Here is an 18,365-nt window from a genome sequence, read left to right on the forward strand (position 1 = left end):
AATCCTGGTACCTTTGATAACTATTTACACCACTGGGTCGATGCCACTGCTGGTGGACGTTTCGTCCCCGAGGGTATCACCAGCCCAGTAGTCAGCACTTCGGTGTTGACATGAATATCAATTATATGGTCATTTTTATAAATTTTCTGTTTACAAAACTTTGAATTTTTCGAAAAAATAAGGATTTTCTAACGCCCAGGAGTAGATTACCTTAGCTGTATTTGGCACAACTTTTTTGAAATTTTTGGGTCCTCAATGCTCTTCAACTTTGTATTTGTTTGGCTTTTTAACTGTTTTGATCTGAGCGTCACTGATGAGTCTTATGTAGACGAAACGCGCGTCTGGCGTATTAAATTATAATCCTGGTACCTTTGATAACTATGTACACCACTGGGTCGATGCCACTGCTGGTGGACGTTTCGTCCCCGAGGGTATCACCAGCCCAGTAGTCAGCACTTCGGTGTTGACATGAATATCAATTATATGGTCATTTTTATAAATTTTCTGTTTACAAAACTTTGAATTTTTCGAAAAAATAAGGATTTTCTTACGCCCAGGAGTAGATTACCTTAGCCGTATTTGGCACAACTTTTTTGAAATTTTTGGGTCCTCAATGCTCTTCAACTTTGTATTTGTTTGGCTTTTTAACTGTTTTGATCTGAGCGTCACTGATGAGTCTTATGTAGACGAAACGCGCGTCTGGCGTATTAAATTATAATCCTGGTACCTTTGATAATTATTTACACCACTGGGTCGATGCCACTGCTGGTGGACGTTTCGTCCCCGAGGGTATCACCAGCCCAGTAGTCAGCACTTCGGTGTTGACATGAATATCAATTATATGGTCATTTTTATAAATTTTCTGTTTACAAAACTTTGAATTTTTCGAAAAAATAAGGATTTTCTTACGCCCAGGAGTAGATTACCTTAGCCGTATTTGGCACAACTTTTTTGAAATTTTTGGGTCCTCAATGCTCTTCAACTTTGTATTTGTTTGGCTTTTTAACTGTTTTGATCTGAGCGTCACTGATGAGTCTTATGTAGACGAAACGCGCGTCTGGCGTATTAAATTATAATCCTGGTACCTTTGATAACTATTTACACCACTGGGTCGATGCCACTGCTGGTGGACGTTTCGTCCCCGAGGGTATCACCAGCCCAGTAGTCAGCACTTCGGTGTTGACATGAATATCAATTATATGGTCATTTTTATAAATTTTCTGTTTACAAAACTTTGAATTTTTCGAAAAAATAAGGATTTTCTAACGCCCAGGAGTAGATTACCTTAGCCGTATTTGGCACAACTTTTTTGAAATTTTTGGGTCCTCAATGCTCTTCAACTTTGTATTTGTTTGGCTTTTTAACTGTTTTGATCTGAGCGTCACTGATGAGTCTTATGTAGACGAAACGCGCGTCTGGCGTATTAAATTATAATCCTGGTACCTTTGATAACTATTTACACCACTGGGTCGATGCCACTGCTGGTGGACGTTTCGTCCCCGAGGGTATCACCAGCCCAGTAGTCAGCACTTCGGTGTTGACATGAATATCAATTATATGGTCATTTTTATAAATTTTCTGTTTACAAAACTTTGAATTTTTCGAAAAAATAAGGATTTTCTTACGCCCAGGAGTAGATTACCTTAGCCGTATTTGGCACAACTTTTTTGAAATTTTTGGGTCCTCAATGCTCTCCAACTTTGTATTTGTTTGGCTTTTTAACTGTTTTGATCTGAGCGTCACTGATGAGTCTTATGTAGACGAAACGCGCGTCTGGCGTATTAAATTATAATCCTGGTACCTTTGATAACTATTTACACCACTGGGTCGATGCCACTGCTGGTGGACGTTTCGTCCCCGAGGGTATCACCAGCCCAGTAGTCAGCACTTCGGTGTTGACATGAATATCAATTATATGGTCATTTTTATAAATTTTCTGTTTACAAAACTTTGAATTTTTCGAAAAAATACGGATTTTCTTACGCCCAGGAGTAGATTACCTTAGCTGTATTTGGCACAACTTTTTTGAAATTTTTGGGTCCTCAATGCTCTTCAACTTTGTATTTGTTTGGCTTTTTAACTGTTTTGATCTGAGCGTCACTGATGAGTCTTATGTAGACGAAACGCGCGTCTGGCGTATTAAATTATAATCCTGGTACCTTTGATAACTATTTACACCACTGGGTCGATGCCACTGCTGGTGGACGTTTCGTCCCCGAGGGTATCACCAGCCCAGTAGTCAGCACTTCGGTGTTGACATGAATATCAATTATATGGTCATTTTTATAAATTTTCTGTTTACAAAACTTTGAATTTTTCGAAAAAATAAGGATTTTCTTACGCCCAGGAGTAGATTACCTTAGCCGTATTTGGCACAACTTTTTTGAAATTTTTGGGTCCTCAATGCTCTCCAACTTTGTATTTGTTTGGCTTTTTAACTGTTTTGATCTGAGCGTCACTGATGAGTCTTATGTAGACGAAACGCGCGTCTGGCGTATTAAATTATAATCCTGGTACCTTTGATAACTATTTACACCACTGGGTCGATGCCACTGCTGGTGGACGTTTCGTCCCCGAGGGTATCACCAGCCCAGTAGTCAGCACTTCGGTGTTGACATGAATATCAATTATATGGTCATTTTTATAAATTTTCTGTTTACAAAACTTTGAATTTTTCGAAAAAATACGGATTTTCTTACGCCCAGGAGTAGATTACCTTAGCTGTATTTGGCACAACTTTTTTGAAATTTTTGGGTCCTCAATGCTCTTCAACTTTGTATTTGTTTGGCTTTTTAACTGTTTTGATCTGAGCGTCACTGATGAGTCTTATGTAGACGAAACGCGCGTCTGGCGTATTAAATTATAATCCTGGTACCTTTGATAACTATTTACACCACTGGGTCGATGCCACTGCTGGTGGACGTTTCGTCCCCGAGGGTATCACCAGCCCAGTAGTCAGCACTTCGGTGTTGACATGAATATCAATTATATGGTCATTTTTATAAATTTTCTGTTTACAAAACTTTGAATTTTTCGAAAAAATAAGGATTTTCTTACGCCCAGGAGTAGATTACCTTAGCCGTATTTGGCACAACTTTTTTGAAATTTTTGGGTCCTCAATGCTCTCCAACTTTGTATTTGTTTGGCTTTTTAACTGTTTTGATCTGAGCGTCACTGATGAGTCTTATGTAGACGAAACGCGCGTCTGGCGTATTAAATTATAATCCTGGTACCTTTGATAACTATTTACACCACTGGGTCGATGCCACTGCTGGTGGACGTTTCGTCCCCGAGGGTATCACCAGCCCAGTAGTCAGCACTTCGGTGTTGACATGAATATCAATTATATGGTCATTTTTATAAATTTTCTGTTTACAAAACTTTGAATTTTTCGAAAAAATAAGGATTTTCTTACGCCCAGGAGTAGATTACCTTAGCCGTATTTGGCACAACTTTTTTGAAATTTTTGGGTCCTCAATGCTCTTCAACTTTGTATTTGTTTGGCTTTTTAACTGTTTTGATCTGAGCGTCACTGATGAGTCTTATGTAGACGAAACGCGCGTCTGGCGTATTAAATTATAATCCTGGTACCTTTGATAACTATTTACACCACTGGGTCGATGCCACTGCTGGTGGACGTTTCGTCCCCGAGGGTATCACCAGCCCAGTAGTCAGCACTTCGGTGTTGACATGAATATCAATTATATGGTCATTTTTATAAATTTTCTGTTTACAAAACTTTGAATTTTTCGAAAAAATAAGGATTTTCTAACGCCCAGGAGTAGATTACCTTAGCCGTATTTGGCACAACTTTTTTGAAATTTTTGGGTCCTCAATGCTCTTCAACTTTGTATTTGTTTGGCTTTTTAACTGTTTTGATCTGAGCGTCACTGATGAGTCTTATGTAGATGAAACGCGCGTCTGGCGTATTAAATTATAATCCTGGTACCTTTGATAACTATTTACACCACTGGGTCGATGCCACTGCTGGTGGACGTTTCGTCCCCGAGGGTATCACCAGCCCAGTAGTCAGCACTTCGGTGTTGACATGAATATCAATTATATGGTCATTTTTATAAATTTTCTGTTTACAAAACTTTGAATTTTTCGAAAAAAATAAGGATTTTCTTACGCCCAGGAGTAGATTACCTTAGTCGTATTTGGCACAACTTTTTTGAAATTTTTGGGTCCTCAATGCTCTTCAACTTTGTATTTGTTTGGCTTTTTAACTGTTTTGATCTGAGCGTCACTGATGAGTCTTATGTAGACGAAACGAATGTCTGGCGTATTAAATTATAATCCTGGTACCTTTGATAACTATTTACACCACTGGGTCGATGCCACTGCTGGTGGACGTTTCGTCCCCGAGGGTATCACCAGCCCAGTAGTCAGCACTTCGGTGTTGACATGAATATCAATTATATGGTCATTTTTATAAATTTTCTGTTTACAAAACTTTGAATTTTTCGAAAAAATAAGGATTTTCTAACGCCCAGGAGTAGATTACCTTAGCTGTATTTGGCACAACTTTTTTGAAATTTTTGGGTCCTCAATGCTCTTCAACTTTGTATTTGTTTGGCTTTTTAACTGTTTTGATCTGAGCGTCACTGATGAGTCTTATGTAGACGAAACGCGCGTCTGGCGTATTAAATTATAATCCTGGTACCTTTGATAACTATGTACACCACTGGGTCGATGCCACTGCTGGTGGACGTTTCGTCCCCGAGGGTATCACCAGCCCAGTAGTCAGCACTTCGGTGTTGACATGAATATCAATTATATGGTCATTTTTATAAATTTTCTGTTTACAAAACTTTGAATTTTTCGAAAAAATAAGGATTTTCTTACGCCCAGGAGTAGATTACCTTAGCCGTATTTGGCACAACTTTTTTGAAATTTTTGGGTCCTCAATGCTCTTCAACTTTGTATTTGTTTGGCTTTTTAACTGTTTTGATCTGAGCGTCACTGATGAGTCTTATGTAGACGAAACGCGCGTCTGGCGTATTAAATTATAATCCTGGTACCTTTGATAATTATTTACACCACTGGGTCGATGCCACTGCTGGTGGACGTTTCGTCCCCGAGGGTATCACCAGCCCAGTAGTCAGCACTTCGGTGTTGACATGAATATCAATTATATGGTCATTTTTATAAATTTTCTGTTTACAAAACTTTGAATTTTTCGAAAAAATAAGGATTTTCTTACGCCCAGGAGTAGATTACCTTAGCCGTATTTGGCACAACTTTTTTGAAATTTTTGGGTCCTCAATGCTCTTCAACTTTGTATTTGTTTGGCTTTTTAACTGTTTTGATCTGAGCGTCACTGATGAGTCTTATGTAGACGAAACGCGCGTCTGGCGTATTAAATTATAATCCTGGTACCTTTGATAACTATTTACACCACTGGGTCGATGCCACTGCTGGTGGACGTTTCGTCCCCGAGGGTATCACCAGCCCAGTAGTCAGCACTTCGGTGTTGACATGAATATCAATTATATGGTCATTTTTATAAATTTTCTGTTTACAAAACTTTGAATTTTTCGAAAAAATAAGGATTTTCTAACGCCCAGGAGTAGATTACCTTAGCCGTATTTGGCACAACTTTTTTGAAATTTTTGGGTCCTCAATGCTCTTCAACTTTGTATTTGTTTGGCTTTTTAACTGTTTTGATCTGAGCGTCACTGATGAGTCTTATGTAGACGAAACGCGCGTCTGGCGTATTAAATTATAATCCTGGTACCTTTGATAACTATTTACACCACTGGGTCGATGCCACTGCTGGTGGACGTTTCGTCCCCGAGGGTATCACCAGCCCAGTAGTCAGCACTTCGGTGTTGACATGAATATCAATTATATGGTCATTTTTATAAATTTTCTGTTTACAAAACTTTGAATTTTTCGAAAAAATAAGGATTTTCTTACGCCCAGGAGTAGATTACCTTAGCCGTATTTGGCACAACTTTTTTGAAATTTTTGGGTCCTCAATGCTCTCCAACTTTGTATTTGTTTGGCTTTTTAACTGTTTTGATCTGAGCGTCACTGATGAGTCTTATGTAGACGAAACGCGCGTCTGGCGTATTAAATTATAATCCTGGTACCTTTGATAACTATTTACACCACTGGGTCGATGCCACTGCTGGTGGACGTTTCGTCCCCGAGGGTATCACCAGCCCAGTAGTCAGCACTTCGGTGTTGACATGAATATCAATTATATGGTCATTTTTATAAATTTTCTGTTTACAAAACTTTGAATTTTTCGAAAAAATACGGATTTTCTTACGCCCAGGAGTAGATTACCTTAGCTGTATTTGGCACAACTTTTTTGAAATTTTTGGGTCCTCAATGCTCTTCAACTTTGTATTTGTTTGGCTTTTTAACTGTTTTGATCTGAGCGTCACTGATGAGTCTTATGTAGACGAAACGCGCGTCTGGCGTATTAAATTATAATCCTGGTACCTTTGATAACTATTTACACCACTGGGTCGATGCCACTGCTGGTGGACGTTTCGTCCCCGAGGGTATCACCAGCCCAGTAGTCAGCACTTCGGTGTTGACATGAATATCAATTATATGGTCATTTTTATAAATTTTCTGTTTACAAAACTTTGAATTTTTCGAAAAAATAAGGATTTTCTTACGCCCAGGAGTAGATTACCTTAGCCGTATTTGGCACAACTTTTTTGAAATTTTTTCGGTCCTCAATGCTCTCCAACTTTGTATTTGTTTGGCTTTTTAACTGTTTTGATCTGAGCGTCACTGATGAGTCTTATGTAGACGAAACGCGCGTCTGGCGTATTAAATTATAATCCTGGTACCTTTGATAACTATTTACACCACTGGGTCGATGCCACTGCTGGTGGACGTTTCGTCCCCGAGGGTATCACCAGCCCAGTAGTCAGCACTTCGGTGTTGACATGAATATCAATTATATGGTCATTTTTATAAATTTTCTGTTTACAAAACTTTGAATTTTTCGAAAAAATACGGATTTTCTTACGCCCAGGAGTAGATTACCTTAGCTGTATTTGGCACAACTTTTTTGAAATTTTTGGGTCCTCAATGCTCTTCAACTTTGTATTTGTTTGGCTTTTTAACTGTTTTGATCTGAGCGTCACTGATGAGTCTTATGTAGACGAAACGCGCGTCTGGCGTATTAAATTATAATCCTGGTACCTTTGATAACTATTTACACCACTGGGTCGATGCCACTGCTGGTGGACGTTTCGTCCCCGAGGGTATCACCAGCCCAGTAGTCAGCACTTCGGTGTTGACATGAATATCAATTATATGGTCATTTTTATAAATTTTCTGTTTACAAAACTTTGAATTTTTCGAAAAAATAAGGATTTTCTTACGCCCAGGAGTAGATTACCTTAGCCGTATTTGGCACAACTTTTTTGAAATTTTTGGGTCCTCAATGCTCTCCAACTTTGTATTTGTTTGGCTTTTTAACTGTTTTGATCTGAGCGTCACTGATGAGTCTTATGTAGACGAAACGCGCGTCTGGCGTATTAAATTATAATCCTGGTACCTTTGATAACTATTTACACCACTGGGTCGATGCCACTGCTGGTGGACGTTTCGTCCCCGAGGGTATCACCAGCCCAGTAGTCAGCACTTCGGTGTTGACATGAATATCAATTATATGGTCATTTTTATAAATTTTCTGTTTACAAAACTTTGAATTTTTCGAAAAAATACGGATTTTCTTACGCCCAGGAGTAGATTACCTTAGCTGTATTTGGCACAACTTTTTTGAAATTTTTGGGTCCTCAATGCTCTTCAACTTTGTATTTGTTTGGCTTTTTAACTGTTTTGATCTGAGCGTCACTGATGAGTCTTATGTAGACGAAACGCGCGTCTGGCGTATTAAATTATAATCCTGGTACCTTTGATAACTATTTACACCACTGGGTCGATGCCACTGCTGGTGGACGTTTCGTCCCCGAGGGTATCACCAGCCCAGTAGTCAGCACTTCGGTGTTGACATGAATATCAATTATATGGTCATTTTTATAAATTTTCTGTTTACAAAACTTTGAATTTTTCGAAAAAATAAGGATTTTCTAACGCCCAGGAGTAGATTACCTTAGCCGTATTTGGCACAACTTTTTTGAAATTTTTGGGTCCTCAATGCTCTTCAATTTTGTATTTGTTTGGCTTTTTAACTGTTTTGATCTGAGCGTCACTGATGAGTCTTATGTAGACGAAACGCGCGTCTGGCGTATTAAATTATAATCCTGGTACCTTTGATAACTATTTACACCACTGGGTCGATGCCACTGCTGGTGGACGTTTCGTCCCCGAGGGTATCACCAGCCCAGTAGTCAGCACTTCGGTGTTGACATGAATATCAATTATATGGTCATTTTTATAAATTTTCTGTTTACAAAACTTTGAATTTTTCGAAAAAATAAGGATTTTCTTACGCCCAGGAGTAGATTACCTTAGCCGTATTTGGCACAACTTTTTTGAAATTTTTGGGTCCTCAATGCTCTCCAACTTTGTATTTGTTTGGCTTTTTAACTGTTTTGATCTGAGCGTCACTGATGAGTCTTATGTAGACGAAACGCGCGTCTGGCGTATTAAATTATAATCCTGGTACCTTTGATAACTATTTACACCACTGGGTCGATGCCACTGCTGGTGGACGTTTCGTCCCCGAGGGTATCACCAGCCCAGTAGTCAGCACTTCGGTGTTGACATGAATATCAATTATATGGTCATTTTTATAAATTTTCTGTTTACAAAACTTTGAATTTTTCGAAAAAATAAGGATTTTCTTACGCCCAGGAGTAGATTACCTTAGCCGTATTTGGCACAACTTTTTTGAAATTTTTGGGTCCTCAATGCTCTTCAACTTTGTATTTGTTTGGCTTTTTAACTGTTTTGATCTGAGCGTCACTGATGAGTCTTATGTAGACGAAACGCGCGTCTGGCGTATTAAATTATAATCCTGGTACCTTTGATAACTATTTACACCACTGGGTCGATGCCACTGCTGGTGGACGTTTCGTCCCCGAGGGTATCACCAGCCCAGTAGTCAGCACTTCGGTGTTGACATGAATATCAATTATATGGTCATTTTTATAAATTTTCTGTTTACAAAACTTTGAATTTTTCGAAAAAATAAGGATTTTCTTACGCCCAGGAGTAGATTACCTTAGCCGTATTTGGCACAACTTTTTTGAAATTTTTGGGTCCTCAATGCTCTTCAACTTTGTATTTGTTTGGCTTTTTAACTGTTTTGATCTGAGCGTCACTGATGAGTCTTATGTAGACGAAACGCGCGTCTGGCGTATTAAATTATAATCCTGGTACCTTTGATAACTATTTACACCACTGGGTCGATGCCACTGCTGGTGGACGTTTCGTCCCCGAGGGTATCACCAGCCCAGTAGTCAGCACTTCGGTGTTGACATGAATATCAATTATATGGTCATTTTTATAAATTTTCTGTTTACAAAACTTTGAATTTTTCGAAAAAATAAGGATTTTCTTACGCCCAGGAGTAGATTACCTTAGCCGTATTTGGCACAACTTTTTTGAAATTTTTGGGTCCTCAATGCTCTTCAACTTTGTATTTGTTTGGCTTTTTAACTGTTTTGATCTGAGCGTCACTGATGAGTCTTATGTAGACGAAACGCGCGTCTGGCGTATTAAATTATAATCCTGGTACCTTTGATAACTATTTACACCACTGGGTCGATGCCACTGCTGGTGGACGTTTCGTCCCCGAGGGTATCACCAGCCCAGTAGTCAGCACTTCGGTGTTGACATGAATATCAATTATATGGTCATTTTTATAAATTTTCTGTTTACAAAACTTTGAATTTTTCGAAAAAATACGGATTTTCTTACGCCCAGGAGTAGATTACCTTAGCCGTATTTGGCACAACTTTTTTGAAATTTTTGGGTCCTCAATGCTCTTCAACTTTGTATTTGTTTGGCTTTTTAACTGTTTTGATCTGAGCGTCACTGATGAGTCTTATGTAGACGAAACGCGCGTCTGGCGTATTAAATTATAATCCTGGTACCTTTGATAACTATTTACACCACTGGGTCGATGCCACTGCTGGTGGACGTTTCGTCCCCGAGGGTATCACCAGCCCAGTAGTCAGCACTTCGGTGTTGACATGAATATCAATTATATGGTCATTTTTATAAATTTTCTGTTTACAAAACTTTGAATTTTTCGAAAAAATAAGGATTTTCTAACGCCCAGGAGTAGATTACCTTAGCCGTATTTGGCACAACTTTTTTGAAATTTTTGGGTCCTCAATGCTCTTCAACTTTGTATTTGTTTGGCTTTTTAACTGTTTTGATCTGAGCGTCACTGATGAGTCTTATGTAGACGAAACGCGCGTCTGGCGTATTAAATTATAATCCTGGTACCTTTGATAACTATTTACACCACTGGGTCGATGCCACTGCTGGTGGACGTTTCGTCCCCGAGGGTATCACCAGCCCAGTAGTCAGCACTTCGGTGTTGACATGAATATCAATTATATGGTCATTTTTATAAATTTTCTGTTTACAAAACTTTGAATTTTTCGAAAAAATAAGGATTTTCTTACGCCCAGGAGTAGATTACCTTAGCCGTATTTGGCACAACTTTTTTGAAATTTTTGGGTCCTCAATGCTCTTCAACTTTGTATTTGTTTGGCTTTTTAACTGTTTTGATCTGAGCGTCACTGATGAGTCTTATGTAGACGAAACGCGCGTCTGGCGTATTAAATTATAATCCTGGTACCTTTGATAACTATTTACACCACTGGGTCGATGCCACTGCTGGTGGACGTTTCGTCCCCGAGGGTATCACCAGCCCAGTAGTCAGCACTTCGGTGTTGACATGAATATCAATTATATGGTCATTTTTATAAATTTTCTGTTTACAAAACTTTGAATTTTTCGAAAAAATAAGGATTTTCTTACGCCCAGGAGTAGATTACCTTAGCCGTATTTGGCACAACTTTTTTGAAATTTTTGGGTCCTCAATGCTCTTCAACTTTGTATTTGTTTGGCTTTTTAACTGTTTTGATCTGAGCGTCACTGATGAGTCTTATGTAGACGAAACGCGCGTCTGGCGTATTAAATTATAATCCTGGTACCTTTGATAACTATTTACACCACTGGGTCGATGCCACTGCTGGTGGACGTTTCGTCCCCGAGGGTATCACCAGCCCAGTAGTCAGCACTTCGGTGTTGACATGAATATCAATTATATGGTCATTTTTATAAATTTTCTGTTTACAAAACTTTGAATTTTTCGAAAAAATACGGATTTTCTTACGCCCAGGAGTAGATTACCTTAGCCGTATTTGGCACAACTTTTTTGAAATTTTTGGGTCCTCAATGCTCTTCAACTTTGTATTTGTTTGGCTTTTTAACTGTTTTGATCTGAGCGTCACTGATGAGTCTTATGTAGACGAAACGCGCGTCTGGCGTATTAAATTATAATCCTGGTACCTTTGATAACTATGTACACCACTGGGTCGATGCCACTGCTGGTGGACGTTTCGTCCCCGAGGGTATCACCAGCCCAGTAGTCAGCACTTCGGTGTTGACATGAATATCAATTATATGGTCATTTTTATAAATTTTCTGTTTACAAAACTTTGAATTTTTCGAAAAAATAAGGATTTTCTTACGCCCAGGAGTAGATTACCTTAGCCGTATTTGGCACAACTTTTTTGAAATTTTTGGGTCCTCAATGCTCTTCAACTTTGTATTTGTTTGGCTTTTTAACTGTTTTGATCTGAGCGTCACTGATGAGTCTTATGTAGACGAAACGCGCGTCTGGCGTATTAAATTATAATCCTGGTACCTTTGATAACTATTTACACCACTGGGTCGATGCCACTGCTGGTGGACGTTTCGTCCCCGAGGGTATCACCAGCCCAGTAGTCAGCACTTCGGTGTTGACATGAATATCAATTATATGGTCATTTTTATAAATTTTCTGTTTACAAAACTTTGAATTTTTCGAAAAAATAAGGATTTTCTTACGCCCAGGAGTAGATTACCTTAGCCGTATTTGGCACAACTTTTTTGAAATTTTTGGGTCCTCAATGCTCTTCAACTTTGTATTTGTTTGGCTTTTTAACTGTTTTGATCTGAGCGTCACTGATGAGTCTTATGTAGACGAAACGCGCGTCTGGCGTATTAAATTATAATCCTGGTACCTTTGATAACTATTTACACCACTGGGTCGATGCCACTGCTGGTGGACGTTTCGTCCCCGAGGGTATCACCAGCCCAGTAGTCAGCACTTCGGTGTTGACATGAATATCAATTATATGGTCATTTTTATAAATTTTCTGTTTACAAAACTTTGAATTTTTCGAAAAAATACGGATTTTCTTACGCCCAGGAGTAGATTACCTTAGCCGTATTTGGCACAACTTTTTTGAAATTTTTGGGTCCTCAATGCTCTTCAACTTTGTATTTGTTTGGCTTTTTAACTGTTTTGATCTGAGCGTCACTGATGAGTCTTATGTAGACGAAACGCGCGTCTGGCGTATTAAATTATAATCCTGGTACCTTTGATAACTATGTACACCACTGGGTCGATGCCACTGCTGGTGGACGTTTCGTCCCCGAGGGTATCACCAGCCCAGTAGTCAGCACTTCGGTGTTGACATGAATATCAATTATATGGTCATTTTTATAAATTTTCTGTTTACAAAACTTTGAATTTTTCGAAAAAATAAGGATTTTCTTACGCCCAGGAGTAGATTACCTTAGCCGTATTTGGCACAACTTTTTTGAAATTTTTGGGTCCTCAATGCTCTTCAACTTTGTATTTGTTTGGCTTTTTAACTGTTTTGATCTGAGCGTCACTGATGAGTCTTATGTAGACGAAACGCGCGTCTGGCGTATTAAATTATAATCCTGGTACCTTTGATAACTATTTACACCACTGGGTCGATGCCACTGCTGGTGGACGTTTCGTCCCCGAGGGTATCACCAGCCCAGTAGTCAGCACTTCGGTGTTGACATGAATATCAATTATATGGTCATTTTTATAAATTTTCTGTTTACAAAACTTTGAATTTTTCGAAAAAATAAGGATTTTCTAACGCCCAGGAGTAGATTACCTTAGCCGTATTTGGCACAACTTTTTTGAAATTTTTGGGTCCTCAATGCTCTTCAACTTTGTATTTGTTTGGCTTTTTAACTGTTTTGATCTGAGCGTCACTGATGAGTCTTATGTAGACGAAACGCGCGTCTGGCGTATTAAATTATAATCCTGGTACCTTTGATAACTATTTACACCACTGGGTCGATGCCACTGCTGGTGGACGTTTCGTCCCCGAGGGTATCACCAGCCCAGTAGTCAGCACTTCGGTGTTGACATGAATATCAATTATATGGTCATTTTTATAAATTTTCTGTTTACAAAACTTTGAATTTTTCGAAAAAATAAGGATTTTCTTACGCCCAGGAGTAGATTACCTTAGCCGTATTTGGCACAACTTTTTTGAAATTTTTGGGTCCTCAATGCTCTCCAACTTTGTATTTGTTTGGCTTTTTAACTGTTTTGATCTGAGCGTCACTGATGAGTCTTATGTAGACGAAACGCGCGTCTGGCGTATTAAATTATAATCCTGGTACCTTTGATAACTATTTACACCACTGGGTCGATGCCACTGCTGGTGGACGTTTCGTCCCCGAGGGTATCACCAGCCCAGTAGTCAGCACTTCGGTGTTGACATGAATATCAATTATATGGTCATTTTTATAAATTTTCTGTTTACAAAACTTTGAATTTTTCGAAAAAATACGGATTTTCTTACGCCCAGGAGTAGATTACCTTAGCTGTATTTGGCACAACTTTTTTGAAATTTTTGGGTCCTCAATGCTCTTCAACTTTGTATTTGTTTGGCTTTTTAACTGTTTTGATCTGAGCGTCACTGATGAGTCTTATGTAGACGAAACGCGCGTCTGGCGTATTAAATTATAATCCTGGTACCTTTGATAACTATTTACACCACTGGGTCGATGCCACTGCTGGTGGACGTTTCGTCCCCGAGGGTATCACCAGCCCAGTAGTCAGCACTTCGGTGTTGACATGAATATCAATTATATGGTCATTTTTATAAATTTTCTGTTTACAAAACTTTGAATTTTTCGAAAAAATAAGGATTTTCTTACGCCCAGGAGTAGATTACCTTAGCCGTATTTGGCACAACTTTTTTGAAATTTTTTCGGTCCTCAATGCTCTCCAACTTTGTATTTGTTTGGCTTTTTAACTGTTTTGATCTGAGCGTCACTGATGAGTCTTATGTAGACGAAACGCGCGTCTGGCGTATTAAATTATAATCCTGGTACCTTTGATAACTATTTACACCACTGGGTCGATGCCACTGCTGGTGGACGTTTCGTCCCCGAGGGTATCACCAGCCCAGTAGTCAGCACTTCGGTGTTGACATGAATATCAATTATATGGTCATTTTTATAAATTTTCTGTTTACAAAACTTTGAATTTTTCGAAAAAATACGGATTTTCTTACGCCCAGGAGTAGATTACCTTAGCTGTATTTGGCACAACTTTTTTGAAATTTTTGGGTCCTCAATGCTCTTCAACTTTGTATTTGTTTGGCTTTTTAACTGTTTTGATCTGAGCGTCACTGATGAGTCTTATGTAGACGAAACGCGCGTCTGGCGTATTAAATTATAATCCTGGTACCTTTGATAACTATTTACACCACTGGGTCGATGCCACTGCTGGTGGACGTTTCGTCCCCGAGGGTATCACCAGCCCAGTAGTCAGCACTTCGGTGTTGACATGAATATCAATTATATGGTCATTTTTATAAATTTTCTGTTTACAAAACTTTGAATTTTTCGAAAAAATAAGGATTTTCTTACGCCCAGGAGTAGATTACCTTAGCCGTATTTGGCACAACTTTTTTGAAATTTTTGGGTCCTCAATGCTCTCCAACTTTGTATTTGTTTGGCTTTTTAACTGTTTTGATCTGAGCGTCACTGATGAGTCTTATGTAGACGAAACGCGCGTCTGGCGTATTAAATTATAATCCTGGTACCTTTGATAACTATTTACACCACTGGGTCGATGCCACTGCTGGTGGACGTTTCGTCCCCGAGGGTATCACCAGCCCAGTAGTCAGCACTTCGGTGTTGACATGAATATCAATTATATGGTCATTTTTATAAATTTTCTGTTTACAAAACTTTGAATTTTTCGAAAAAATACGGATTTTCTTACGCCCAGGAGTAGATTACCTTAGCTGTATTTGGCACAACTTTTTTGAAATTTTTGGGTCCTCAATGCTCTTCAACTTTGTATTTGTTTGGCTTTTTAACTGTTTTGATCTGAGCGTCACTGATGAGTCTTATGTAGACGAAACGCGCGTCTGGCGTATTAAATTATAATCCTGGTACCTTTGATAACTATTTACACCACTGGGTCGATGCCACTGCTGGTGGACGTTTCGTCCCCGAGGGTATCACCAGCCCAGTAGTCAGCACTTCGGTGTTGACATGAATATCAATTATATGGTCATTTTTATAAATTTTCTGTTTACAAAACTTTGAATTTTTCGAAAAAATAAGGATTTTCTAACGCCCAGGAGTAGATTACCTTAGCCGTATTTGGCACAACTTTTTTGAAATTTTTGGGTCCTCAATGCTCTTCAATTTTGTATTTGTTTGGCTTTTTAACTGTTTTGATCTGAGCGTCACTGATGAGTCTTATGTAGACGAAACGCGCGTCTGGCGTATTAAATTATAATCCTGGTACCTTTGATAACTATTTACACCACTGGGTCGATGCCACTGCTGGTGGACGTTTCGTCCCCGAGGGTATCACCAGCCCAGTAGTCAGCACTTCGGTGTTGACATGAATATCAATTATATGGTCATTTTTATAAATTTTCTGTTTACAAAACTTTGAATTTTTCGAAAAAATAAGGATTTTCTTACGCCCAGGAGTAGATTACCTTAGCCGTATTTGGCACAACTTTTTTGAAATTTTTGGGTCCTCAATGCTCTCCAACTTTGTATTTGTTTGGCTTTTTAACTGTTTTGATCTGAGCGTCACTGATGAGTCTTATGTAGACGAAACGCGCGTCTGGCGTATTAAATTATAATCCTGGTACCTTTGATAACTATTTACACCACTGGGTCGATGCCACTGCTGGTGGACGTTTCGTCCCCGAGGGTATCACCAGCCCAGTAGTCAGCACTTCGGTGTTGACATGAATATCAATTATATGGTCATTTTTATAAATTTTCTGTTTACAAAACTTTGAATTTTTCGAAAAAATAAGGATTTTCTTACGCCCAGGAGTAGATTACCTTAGCCGTATTTGGCACAACTTTTTTGAAATTTTTGGGTCCTCAATGCTCTTCAACTTTGTATTTGTTTGGCTTTTTAACTGTTTTGATCTGAGCGTCACTGATGAGTCTTATGTAGACGAAACGCGCGTCTGGCGTATTAAATTATAATCCTGGTACCTTTGATAACTATTTACACCACTGGGTCGATGCCACTGCTGGTGGACGTTTCGTCCCCGAGGGTATCACCAGCCCAGTAGTCAGCACTTCGGTGTTGACATGAATATCAATTATATGGTCATTTTTATAAATTTTCTGTTTACAAAACTTTGAATTTTTCGAAAAAATAAGGATTTTCTTACGCCCAGGAGTAGATTACCTTAGCCGTATTTGGCACAACTTTTTTGAAATTTTTGGGTCCTCAATGCTCTTCAACTTTGTATTTGTTTGGCTTTTTAACTGTTTTGATCTGAGCGTCACTGATGAGTCTTATGTAGACGAAACGCGCGTCTGGCGTATTAAATTATAATCCTGGTACCTTTGATAACTATTTACACCACTGGGTCGATGCCACTGCTGGTGGACGTTTCGTCCCCGAGGGTATCACCAGCCCAGTAGTCAGCACTTCGGTGTTGACATGAATATCAATTATATGGTCATTTTTATAAATTTTCTGTTTACAAAACTTTGAATTTTTCGAAAAAATAAGGATTTTCTTACGCCCAGGAGTAGATTACCTTAGCCGTATTTGGCACAACTTTTTTGAAATTTTTGGGTCCTCAATGCTCTTCAACTTTGTATTTGTTTGGCTTTTTAACTGTTTTGATCTGAGCGTCACTGATGAGTCTTATGTAGACGAAACGCGCGTCTGGCGTATTAAATTATAATCCTGGTACCTTTGATAACTATTTACACCACTGGGTCGATGCCACTGCTGGTGGACGTTTCGTCCCCGAGGGTATCACCAGCCCAGTAGTCAGCACTTCGGTGTTGACATGAATATCAATTATATGGTCATTTTTATAAATTTTCTGTTTACAAAACTTTGAATTTTTCGAAAAAATACGGATTTTCTTACGCCCAGGAGTAGATTACCTTAGCCGTATTTGGCACAACTTTTTTGAAATTTTTGGGTCCTCAATGCTCTTCAACTTTGTATTTGTTTGGCTTTTTAACTGTTTTGATCTGAGCGTCACTGATGAGTCTTATGTAGACGAAACGCGCGTCTGGCGTATTAAATTATAATCCTGGTACCTTTGATAACTATTTACACCACTGGGTCGATGCCACTGCTGGTGGACGTTTCGTCCCCGAGGGTATCACCAGCCCAGTAGTCAGCACTTCGGTGTTGACATGAATATCAATTATATGGTCATTTTTATAAATTTTCTGTTTACAAAACTTTGAATTTTTCGAAAAAATAAGGATTTTCTAACGCCCAGGAGTAGATTACCTTAGCCGTATTTGGCACAACTTTTTTGAAATTTTTGGGTCCTCAATGCTCTTCAACTTTGTATTTGTTTGGCTTTTTAACTGTTTTGATCTGAGCGTCACTGATGAGTCTTATGTAGACGAAACGCGCGTCTGGCGTATTAAATTATAATCCTGGTACCTTTGATAACTATTTACACCACTGGGTCGATGCCACTGCTGGTGGACGTTTCGTCCCCGAGGGTATCACCAGCCCAGTAGTCAGCACTTCGGTGTTGACATGAATATCAATTATATGGTCATTTTTATAAATTTTCTGTTTACAAAACTTTGAATTTTTCGAAAAAATAAGGATTTTCTTACGCCCAGGAGTAGATTACCTTAGCCGTATTTGGCACAACTTTTTTGAAATTTTTGGGTCCTCAATGCTCTTCAACTTTGTATTTGTTTGGCTTTTTAACTGTTTTGATCTGAGCGTCACTGATGAGTCTTATGTAGACGAAACGCGCGTCTGGCGTATTAAATTATAATCCTGGTACCTTTGATAACTATTTACACCACTGGGTCGATGCCACTGCTGGTGGACGTTTCGTCCCCGAGGGTATCACCAGCCCAGTAGTCAGCACTTCGGT

The sequence above is a fragment of the Mytilus trossulus genome, chromosome 1, assembly GCF_036588685.1.
Source record: "Mytilus trossulus isolate FHL-02 chromosome 1, PNRI_Mtr1.1.1.hap1, whole genome shotgun sequence".
NCBI lineage: Eukaryota > Metazoa > Mollusca > Bivalvia > Mytilida > Mytilidae > Mytilus > Mytilus trossulus.